Raw genomic sequence first — 12,427 nt, 5'->3', positions numbered from 1 at the left:
CAGCAGGTGGATATGAGTGGAGGAGTTCCTTCCCTGGGGTCTTGCCCTGGAAGAAGGGTGCATCTACCCTGCAGTCCCTCTTCTCTCTCTCTCTCTCTCTCTCTCTCTCTCTCTCTCTCTCTCTCTCTCTCTCTCTCTCTCTCTCTCTCCTTCTCAGCCACAATGAGGTGAGAAGCACTCCTTCACCATGTATGGGATGTCACTCTGCACAGTCTATAGCTAAGGGGTAGGAAACTGTATTCCAGTCCTTGAGGGATGAGCCTCTGTTTCCATGATTTGGAATTTTTCTGCATGGAAGATGTGCCCATACGCCATGTATTTCTTGATTTAATCACTTATACTAATGTAGTCTCATAGTCTATTTTATGCCTTAGTTACAATCCAATATAATTTATATATTTTAATAATGATGACATTGTTCCATGTCTGGTCATCGGGAGCCTTCTCAGTTGACTTTTTTGTTCCTTTAATGTACCACCAGGATTGTATGTGTTTATGTTTGCATGGCCACTTTGTTTCTTTGTCTGGTCTATCCATTTATGTGCCTACACCTTTGCTGGTATCTAGCTGCCTTAACTCATATAGCTTTATCCTAACTCTTGCAGTGTGCTAGTGTCTTTTCTCTTACAATGTCCCATTTCAGTTTTGTGTTGACTTTTCTGGAACTTTGCCATTCTGCATAAACTTGAGAGTCATTTCAACGATGTCTATAGCATACCTTGAAGAAACTTTCATTGGAATTATACTGACTCTGAGGATATATTTGGGGAAAAAATTATACATTAAGAATATCAAAATTTCTAAACTATACACACAGAATGTCTACTTATTTAGACTGTCTTTGATTTCTTTAATTAGAGTTCTAAATATAAATCATACAAATATTTTGTTAGATTTAAGCCAATGATTGCATTTTGGGAGTCTGAATATAAATATTGCTGTATTTTTAAATTACAATGCCAATCATTCAATGCTGGCATACAGAAAAATAATTGATGTTTTCACATTAGCCTGTGTCCTGTGACCTTAAACAAACTCTATTATTAGTTCCTGAAAGTTTTGATTAATTTTTAAAGTAGACATTCATGTCATTTTTGAGTGAAAACATTCTTATTCCTGCCTTTCCAATTTGTATGCTTTCTATGTTTCCCTTATTGCATTGCAGTAGCTAAAGCTTCTAATGTGGGGCTGAGTAGTGAGAGGGGACCTCCTTGAATTGCTCTCAATCTATTATGGTTTGCATTTTATTTATCTCCATCAAATATGATACTAGCAATTGTCTTTTTATATGTTCTTTATCAAGTTGAAAATCTTTCTCTCTAGTACTACTTTGCCGAGAATTTTCACTCATAAATTAATTGAATTCTTTCAACTGTATTTTCTGCATCAGTTTACATGCTTATTTTTTTTTCATTAGCCTGTTAATGTGGTAGATTTTTTTGAAAATGTTAAACTGGTCTTGCATATTAAAATAAACCTTATTTGGCCAAGGTTTGTAAACTGCTTCACACATTGTTAAGTTTAGTAATAATTTATTGAGTATTTTTGCTTTGAGATATGGTTCTGATATTTTCCTTTCATGTTATAATGGTTTGGATATGAGGGATAAAAAGATGTCTCCTCAAAGATCATGTGTGAGACAATATTCAGAGGTGAAATGATAAGATCATAAGAGGTGTAACTTAAGAGTGGATTCATTGATAGATTAATAATTTAAAGGACTGCTGTATTAATGTGGTGACAACTGTATGCAGATAGGGTGTGACTGAAAGAAGAAGGTGGTTGAGGGGAGTGCCTATAGAGTTTATATTTTATGCCATTGGAGCTCTCTCTCTGCTTTCTGACTTCCAGGAACTGAGCACCATTCCTCTGCCAGAACCTTCCACCATGATGTTCTGCCTTACCTCAGGCCCTAAGCAATGGAATTTGTCAACCATGGACTGAACCTCTGAAACTGTGAGCTCAAAATTAAGCTTTTCTTCATCCAAATTATTCTTTTGGGGTATTTTGGTTAATCGAATTAAAAACTGAATACAATGCTTGTGATGCCTGTATCTTGGCTTTGGTTAATAGTAGTGCTGATCTCATAGAATAAGTTAGAAGGGGTCCTTCTGCTTCTATTTTATGGGAGTAATAGAGAATTGGTACTGTTTTTTTTTTCCTTAAATATTTGATAGTCACAAATGAGACTATCTGTGTCTGTTGCTTTCTTTTTTAAAGGTTATTAGTGATTTTTTTAAATTTTATTTTTTATTTGTACACATGCACAATACCTTTATTTTATGTATTTTTATGTGGTGCTGAGGATCGAACCCAAGGCCTCACACGTGCTAGGCGAGCACTCTACAGCTGTGCCACAACCGCAGCCCAAGGTTATTAGTGATTGATTCAACTTGCTTAGTATATATAGGCCTATTCCTCTTATCTACTTCTTTCGTGACTTTTAGTAGTTTGTAAATTTCAAAAAAATCTTATTTAAGTTTCAAATATTTGAGTATAAATTTGTTTATAATATTTCTTTATTATTCTTTTAGTATCTATGAGATCAGCAATGATAACTCCTCTTTTATTTTATTAACAATTTAAATTTCTCTTTTTTTCTTAGTTAATTTGACTAAAGGTTTGAATTTTATTGATCCTTTCAAATAAGCAGGGTTTTTTTTGTTGTTGTTGTTATTGATATTTTCTCTTGGTTTCATATTCATTGGTTTCTCCTCTAACGTTAATTCCTTTCTTCGGCTTTTTATAGATTTGTCTTGTATTTGTTTCCCTAGTTTCCTAAAATGTAGCTTAGATTATTGATTTTCAGTATTTTTTATGAATTTAATACAATCAATTCCCTCTTAAGCAATACTTTTTTTTCTATTGTGAAAGTTTGATTAGTTGTACTTTCATTTTTATTTATTCCAAGTAATTTTTAAATTCTCTTTGATACATCTTTGGTTTCTATGTTATTAATTTAGTGTGCTTTCTTAATCTCCAAATGTTTTAATATTTTTCCATCTTTCTCTTTTGAATTACTAATTTAATTTCATAGTAGTCTGATAAATTCTCTGTAGAATTTCTATTTTTAAATTGATTAAAGTGTGCTTGTGGTCTACCACATAATCCATCTTGGTAAATGATTCTATGTGATCTTCATAAGAATCTATGTTCTGTTATTGTTGGATGATGCATTCCATAAATGTCAATTTGATCTAGTTGTGTGATGGTATGTTTACAACTGTGTCCTTACTGATTTTCTCACTGCTGTTTCCTTCTCTCTCTCTCTCTCTCTCTCTCTCTCTCTCTCTCTCTCTCCAGTTTCATCATTTTTCCCCATGTATTTTGATCCACTATGGTTAGATGTGATTGTTTTAATAATCTTTACGTATTTTTGGAGAACTTCATCATTTTGTAAGGCCCTCTTCTTTATCTCTGATAATTATTTTTTTTTTTTGCTTAGAAATGTGTTTATCTGAAATTACTGTGGATTATCCTTTTAGCTTTATTTTCATTGATGTCAGCATAGTATAACTTCATCTCTCATTTTTGAACAGCTTTACTGAAATATACTATTCAATGGTTTTTAATATATGCATAGATAAATGCAAACAGCACCACCCATGATTTTTAAATATTTCAAAATCTTCAAAAAAATTTCATATCCTTCCATTGTCACTATCCATCCACTTATCGCCCCAAACCCTAAGCAACCATTTATGCATTTTCTGTCACTGTAGATTTAATTATTTTGGTCGGTTCATATAAATGGAGTCATATAATATGAGATCTTTTATGACTGGATTCTTTACTTAATGTGATATGTTAAGGATTTTCCTGATTTTTTTTGTTTGTTTTGTTTAGCATGAAATAGTGTTTCATCTCTTTTTAGGACCAAATAATATACCATTTTAGAGATATACTACATATTTTTATTTATCAGTTGATAAACTTTTAGGCTCTTTCCACATTTTGGCAATTATAAAAAATGCTGCTCTAACTTTTTGTGTACAAATTATTGTGTGAGACACATATTTTAATTTTTCCTTAGGTAAATAATGGAGAGTGAAATTGTTGGTTTATATGGTGGCTCTATGTTAAATTATATGAGAAACTGAAAGACTTATTTGCAAAGTAATTGCCTCATTTTACAGTTTCACCAGCAGTAAATAAGAATTCCAACTTTTCCCCCTTTACATCAACTCTTATTATTATTTGATATTTTTTTCTATCCTTCATAGTTGGTTTAAAGTGTGCTTTGAGGTTTTGATTGATTTGCATTTTCCTGATGGTTAATGAATTAAAGATCTTATCATGTGCTTGCTGGCCATTGAAACTTTTTCTTTGAATAAATGCTGGCTTAGGTATTTTGTCCATTTAAAAAATTGAGATATTTGTCTTTATATTGAGTTGCAAGACGTCTTTGTATTTTTTAATATAGAAGAGGTAGGTTATCTCTCAGATATATTTCATGATTTTCTGTCATTCTATACTTTTTCCATTTCAGGTTTTCCATAGTGTTTTTTGAAGCATAACTATTAGTCCAATATTTTTTTTATTTGTGTTTTTGTGTCATATCTAAGAATACATTGCTAAATCCAATGCCATGAAGATTCATCACTCTAAGAGTTTCAAAGCTTTAATCTTATATTTAAAACTTTAATTCAAGAGCCCATCCTCATTATTATTCATATTTCTATTCTATTCTAACACTATGTGTTAAAAAGATGATTCTTTCCCCTACTAAATTGTTTTTCATAAAATCAGTTGACTATTTTCCATTTCTTTGTGTTTTTAAAATTACAGAAGAATTTCATAGACAACTCAGGTTTGGGTCATGTTTTATTATCACTATAACAATTTCTGTAATTTAATTGTTATATCTAGATCATTCATTTTTCCAGTGATTTTTGAGGTATTCAGTTTAATCTCTACCATGTTTATAACTGTTTTCTATAACCTTATATTATTGTTTGTTTAACTTTTCCCTCTTTTTCTACCTTATCTGATTTTAATGGAGAATTTTGACTCAAGTTTGTCTCCCTTCTTAACATCTATTTTAAAAATTATTTACAGTGATTGCCCTAGAGTTTGCAATACATATTTGTAAATAGTTTCAATCGTCTTTCAAATAACACTGTATTACTCTGTGTAGTAAGGAGTCTGTCTGCCAATCTTTCACCCCATCCCCTATACTACTGCTGTTACTAATTTAACATATCTATTAAAAAAAATCAACAAATACATTCTATTATTATTTCTTTGAATGAAGAATTATCAACTAGACTAAGAAAAAAATGCTCTCTTCAAAAGGACATAAAATAAAATTGAAACAATACAGAGAAGATTAGCATGGCCTCTGCACAAGGATGACATTCAAAGTCATGAAGTATTTTATATTTTTATACCACAGTGGAGGAGATGTGGAAATTTTGAAAGTTCACTGTTAAACTGATCTATGAGGTAAAGATAATGTAATGAGTGAAATCAGAGAAAAAATACAAGAACTGAAATATAACTACAATAAGAAGATAGAGATTCTAAAAAAGAATTACTTGGAAATCCTTGAAATAAAGAAATAAAAAAAATAAAAATAAAAACTGAATACAAAAAAAAATCACCAATAGACTAGAACACTTGGAATATAGAATTTCAGGCAATAAAGGCAATGTATAGACACTTGAAAATAAATTTGATCATGGAGAAAGATGTTGAAAGTCTCTGGACAGAATTTTTAAGAAATATGGGATAACATTAAAAGGCTAAATCTAAGATTTATCAGGGTTGATGAAGGCTCTGAAATATACCCTAAAGAAATTCACAATATCTGCAACAAATTGTATCAGAAAATTTTCCAAATCTCAAGGCTGCTATGGAAAATCAAACATATGAGATACCCAGGATCCCAAATATACAAAATTACAATAGACCCACACCAAGGAAGATTATTATGAAAATGCCTAACATGCAGAATAAGGATAGAATTTTGAAAGTTGCCAGAGAAAACCAACTGGTTACATTTAGAGGTAAACCAATTCAGATCTCAGCCAAGTTTTCAACCCAGTTCCTAGAAGCTAGGAGGTCCTGGAATAATACATACCAAAATCAGAAATAAAATGGATGCCAACAACAAATACTATATCCAGAAAATGTAAACTTCAGAATTGAAGACAAAATAAAAATCTTCTGTGATAAACAAAAAAGTCAAAAGAATTTACAACTAGAAAGCCCACACTACAAAACATGCTCAATACAACATTTCACAAATAAGAAATTGAAAATAAAAATAAAAACAGAGAGAAAAACTGCACTACACTACAAAACCAGTCAGTCAAAGGAGAATCTAATTCAACTTACAAACTAGAAATAAATCAAAATGACAGGAAATTAAATCTTATATCAAAAAGAATATTGAATGTAAATAAACTAAACTCATCAATCAAAAGTCATAGGTTGGCAGATTAGATTAAAAAACAATACCCAACAATATGCTGTCTCAAAGAGACTCACCTCATAAGCAAAAACATCCATTGAATGAAGATAAAAGGATGGGGCGGGGGAACCATATTTTTCATGTGGATCTTGTAAATAAGCAGGGGAGAATTTGGAGACTTTTGACTCAAGTTTTTCTCATAACTTTCAGGACTCATAATTAATTTATCAAATATAAATTTATCAAAATAGCAGGATACAAAATTAACACCCAGAAAGCTATTGAATTCCAATACTCCAATGATGAATCATTTAAAAGAGAAATTAGGAAAACCATCCCATTTAAAATAGCCTCAATAAAATAAAATACTTGGGAAAAATCTAACAAAGGAGGTGAAGGACCTCTACAATCAAAACTACAGACCACTAAAGAAAAAAAAAATTGAGGAAGACCTTTTTTTTTTTTTTTGGAGAAGCAGAATTAATATTATCAAAATGGCCATACCATGAGAACTACTACACAGATTCAATTAATTACCATCAAAATTACAATCACATTCTTCATAAAAATATAAAAAGCAGCCATGAAATTCCTTTGGAAAAATAAGAGGTCCATAGGAATCAAAGGAATCACACCAGAAACTGTGCACATACTAGAAGAAAACGTAGCTCCAAACACTCCAATATATTGGCTCAGGAATTGACTTCCTTAACAAGACTCCTAAAGCACAAGAAGTAAAATCAAGAATCAATAAATGAGATAACATCAAACTAAAAAGTTTCTTCACAACAAAGGAAACAATCAAGAGCATGAAGAGACAGCCTACAGAATTGGAGAAAATCTTTGCAACCCTTGCCTCAGATAGGGTCTTAATTTCCAAGATATAAAAAGAAATTAAAAAAACTTAACATAATATAAATAGATAGATAGATAGATAATCCCATCAATAAATGGGCAAAGGTACTAAATAGACACTTCACAAGAAATATGAATAGTCTACAAATGTATGAACATTTGTTCAACATCTCTAGCAATTAGAGAAATGCAAATTAAAACTACACTGAGATTTCATCTTATTCCAGTCAGAATGGCAATTATCAAGATTAAAAGTAACCATAAATGTTGGCAAGGATGTTGGGGAAATAATAAACTCATACATTGCTGGTGGGACTGCAAATGTGTGCAACCATTCTGGAAAGCATTATGGAGATTCCTCAAAAAACAGGAATGGAACCACCATTTGACTAAACTACCCCACTCCTCCATATATATGAGGACTTAAAATGAGGACACTATAATGACACAGCCACATCAATGTTTATAGCAGGTAAAACTACAGTAGCTGAGATATGAAGCCAACCTAGGTGCCCTTAAATAGATTAATGAATTTTAAAAATATGGTATGTATACACAATGGAGTGTTATTCAGCCATGAAGAGGAATGACTTTATTGCATTTTTAAGTAAATGGATGGATCTGGAGACTATCATGCCAGGTTAAACAAGGCAGTCCCCCAAAGCCAAAGGTTGAATGTTTTTGATGATATGTGGAAGATAACACACAATGCAATATTACTCAGCAATAAAAGAGAATAAAATCATGGCATTTGCAGGTAAATGGATGGAGTTGGAGAAGATAATGCCAAGTGAAGTTAGCCAATCCCAAAAAACTAAATGCTGAATGTTTTCTTGATATAAGGAGGCTGATTCATGGTAGGGTTGAGAGGGGGAGCATGGGAAGATTAGAAAAACTCTAGATAGGGCAAAGGGGAGGGAGGGGAAGGGAAGGGAAAAGGGAGTAAAAGAGATGGTGGAATGTGATGACATCGTTATCCTAAGTACATCTATGAAGACACAAATGATGTGAATATGTGTACAACCAGAGATGTGAAAAATTGTGCTCTATATGTGTAATATGAATTGTAATGCATTCTGCTGACATATGTAACAAAGTAGAATAAAAAAAAATTAAAAAATAAAATAAAAAAGGGGGGGGTGGGAGAGGAAGAATAGAAATTCAGTAGATTAGATAAAGGGGAATAAAGGGAAGGGAGGGAGGATAGGAAAAGGAAAGGCAGTGGAATGAATCTGACATAATTTTTCTATGTACATAAGTGAATATAACACAGTGAATCCCTCCATCATGTATATCCAAAAGATTGCTGCAGTCTGGCTGGGCACAATTCAGGGGCCACTTGTCAAAAGAAAAGAACTTTATTTTTAGAACCACACACACCAAACAAAACAGCTCCTCAGGAAAACCTTCAGAGCCCAACTGCCACCACCAGCTTCCCACAAGCCTCTCAACCTCCCCCACTCCTCCTGCTCTTGAGGCTGATTGGCTGGGTCCCATGGACAGAGCCAAAAAAAGTCCCCCAATGAGCATCTCCATGGTCTGAAAGGGCGGGGAAACAGCCCAATGAGCATCACCACAGAGGAGCCAAACAGTTGGCAGCTAGAAGTTTGCTGGGGCCGCTGTGAGCCAATCATCAACTGGCAGCTGGAAGTTTGCTGGCAGCTGGAAGTTTGCTGGGGCCCCTTCGGCTGTGGCTCTCAACAAAAGATATATTCCATTCTTTTATTATTATATCAAAATGGATTCTACTGTCATATATAACTAAAAAGAACCAACATATAAAAGAATAAGGAAGCTCACTTTGTTTCACCTTTATTTGTTCTACTCCTTTTTTTTTTAGTTGTAATAAGAACCCCCAACATGACATATATGCTCTTAAATTTTTTTCACTTGCATAATTTGGCATTGTTAATTATAGGAACAATATTATAAAACACATCTCTAGAACTTGTCATCTTGTATGAAACTTTGTGTCCACTAAATGGTAACTCCCATTTTCTTCCTCCTTCCAGACACTGTCAAACTTGATTCTCTTCTTTATTTAGATGAATTTTACTATTTTAGGTATCTTATGCAAATTGAATAATGTATTATTCATTTTCTGTGACTAGCTTATTTCACTTAGCATAATGATCTCCAAGTTCATCCTTGTTTTAGCATATGGTGAGATTTCCTTCTTTTAAAAAGCTGAGTGATATTCAATTGTATGTATGTATTTCGCATTTTCTTTATTCATGCATAAGATCTGGACATTCCAATTACTTCCTCGTCTTGGTCATTGAGAATAATGCTAAAATAAAAATGGGAGTGTTTTTATCTTTTAAATGTAGAAGTAAGTTTGTTGGGTCTTATGGTAGTTCTATCACTTAATTGAGAAATCATTATATTGTTTTTCATAGTAGCTATACCATTTTATATTCCCACCTACACAGCACAATGGTTTCAATTTCTCTATATTCTTACCAATACTCATTATATGTATATGATATATATATATATATATATATATATATAATTTTTAGAATTATATATATTTATATCTGCTTATATGTATTTATAATTATATATATCCTAAGAGAGTAAGAGGATATCTCACTGAGATTTTGCTTTGTATTTCCTTGCTCATAAGTGATGTAGAATATCTATTCATTTGTTTCTTGGCATTTGTATGTTTTCTTTGAAAGAGCATCTCTTCAAGTTTTGGCCCAATTTTTAATCTGATTTTTTATAGTTTTGGCTACTGAGTTGTAGGAGCTCCATATGTATTTTGGATATTAATTTCTTATCAGATTATTTATAAATATTTTCCCAATCTAAGGTTGATTTTCATTCTGTTGTTTCCTTTGCTTTGTGTAATTTTTAAACTTGATGTTTTCTATCTTGTATATTTTTCCTTTTCCTGCTTGTGCTTTTGGTATCATGTTTACAAACTCATTGCCTAGAACAAAGTCATGGAGATTTCCCTCTAGATTTTCTTCTGGGAGTTTTATGTATTTAGTTCTCATATTCTGTTTTATTCCATTTTAGTTTATTTTGTGTATAATACAGTAAAATCAGGGTCCAATTCATTCTTTTGCATTTTGTTATTCATTTTTCCCATACTAGTTGTTGAAGGGAATATTATTTCCCCATTAGGTATTTGTAACACTCTTATTAAAGATAAGTTGACCATGTATCCATGGGTTTATTTGTGATTTCTGTATTCTAATCCATTGATTTATGTTTTTTTATGCCAGTACCACCTATTCTGATTTTTTAGGTTTATTATAAATTTTGACATCAGGAAATATAAAGCTTCCATTTTTTTTTCCTCAAGATTGCTTTGATTTATTGGTATTGCTTTGGTTCCATATGAATTTTAGGATTTTTTTTCTCTTCCATTAAATATGCATTTGGGCTTTTGATAGTAATTACACTAAATCTATAGATTACTTTGTATTGTATGAACATCATATGGATATTAATTTTTGCATGCATCTACATTGAATGTCTTTCTTTTTTAATATGGTGCAGTTTATGTATATTTCTCACTTGGTTAAGTTTATTCTTAAGTACTTATTCATTTTGGCTATTGTAAATGGGATTTTTAAATTTTTAATTTTTCTTTTGAATAGTTTATTGATAGTGTGCAAAAATGCAACTGATTGCTAAATGTTGATTTTGTATCGTATAATTTTATTGAAATATTTTGTGAGTTATACATTTTAATGTGGAGTCTTTATGGTTATCTACATATATTATCATGTCATCTACAAATAGAGACAACTTTATTTCTTACTTTTGGTTTAGATACCTTTCTTTCTCTTTCCTAATTTCTCTGGTTGGGTCTTCCAGTACTGTATTGAATAAAAGTGGAAAAGCAGATATCTATGTCTTGTTCCTGTATTTAGAGGAAATTCTTTAGCATTTTTTTTACCATTGAGTATCATGTTATTTGTAGATTTTTCATATATATACTAACTGTATTCAAATCAATTTCTTCTGTATTTAAGAGTTTTTATCATAAAAGAGTATTAAATTTTTAATTGCATTTTCTGTACCTATTGAGATGATTTTGTCATTTATATCATTTGTTCTACCAATGTGACTTTCACCACTTCTAATTATTATAATACTGGAAGTCAAGAGCAATTGACTAGAGCAATTGACCCAAGCAATTAGTCAAGAAAAATAAATTAAAAAAATCTAAAGCAGAAAGAAAGAACTAAAATTTTCTCTGCAAATGTATGCATAAAATTCTAAAAAAAAAATTCTACATGTTCATAACAAGATTTCAAAAAAAAAGTCAGAAAAACAACATCATTTACAATAGGTTCAAAAAATAAAATACAGTAATACTTTCATGTTCACAGTTTTGTTTTCCAAAATCTCAGTTATCCATGGTCAATTGAGGTCCAAGAACATTAAGTGAAAAATTCAAGAAATAGTCATAAGTTTTAAATTGTGTGCCATCCAAGTGGTAGTGAAGTAGAACTGATAAGTGGTGTGATGAAGACTTGTGAGTCTCCCTTTGACCATTAGGCTCCACAAGGTACATGCTACCTTCATTGACATTCAGTAGTTATTTCTGTTACCAGATCAACTGTCATAGCCTTACAGTTTGCATTCCAGTAATTCTTATTTTACTCAATAATAGCCCCCTAACATAAGATGCTGGCAATTCATGTTCAAAGAGAAGCCACACTGTGCTTTCTTTAAGTGAAAAGTTAAAAGTTCTCTATTTAATAAGGAAAGAAAAGAAATACAATGAAGTTACTATCCTAATGATAATTATCCATCTTCTCTATTTAATAAGAAAAGTACAATGAAGTTACTACCCTATGATAATTATCCATCTTCTATCCATGAAATTGTAAAGAAGGAAAATGAAGTTCATGCTATTTTTACTGTCTCATCTCAAACTGAAAATTGTGGCCACAGTGTAAAACAAATGCTTAGTCATTTACATTGCTTAATCTCACAGGCATTGTATCACCTCACATCATCATTAAAAGAAGGGCGAGTATAGTACAATAGGATTTTGAGAAAAAGGGTCAGAGACCACATTTGCATAACTCTTATTGCAGTGTATTGTTATAATTGGTCTATTTTTATTATGTTATTTTTGTTAACATCTTACTGTGCCTAATTTATAAATAAAATTTTATCATAGGTATA

General features: G+C 31.5%; 1 non-coding gene across 1 annotated transcript; it reads left to right on the top strand.

Annotated features, from left to right (window-relative positions):
* Positions 1–5,281: 5,281 nt before the first annotated feature.
* On the top strand, positions 5,282–5,386 carry LOC125611558. Its single transcript, XR_007341772.1, has one exon. It is a non-coding gene; the product is annotated as a U6 spliceosomal RNA (small nuclear RNA).
* Positions 5,387–12,427: the final 7,041 nt, after the last annotated feature.

This window comes from Marmota marmota, unplaced genomic scaffold (assembly GCF_001458135.2).
Source record: "Marmota marmota marmota unplaced genomic scaffold, marMar, whole genome shotgun sequence".
NCBI lineage: Eukaryota > Metazoa > Chordata > Mammalia > Rodentia > Sciuridae > Marmota > Marmota marmota.
Note: the sequence above shows the minus strand (reverse complement) of the source record. Positions and strands in the feature narration are given on the sequence as shown.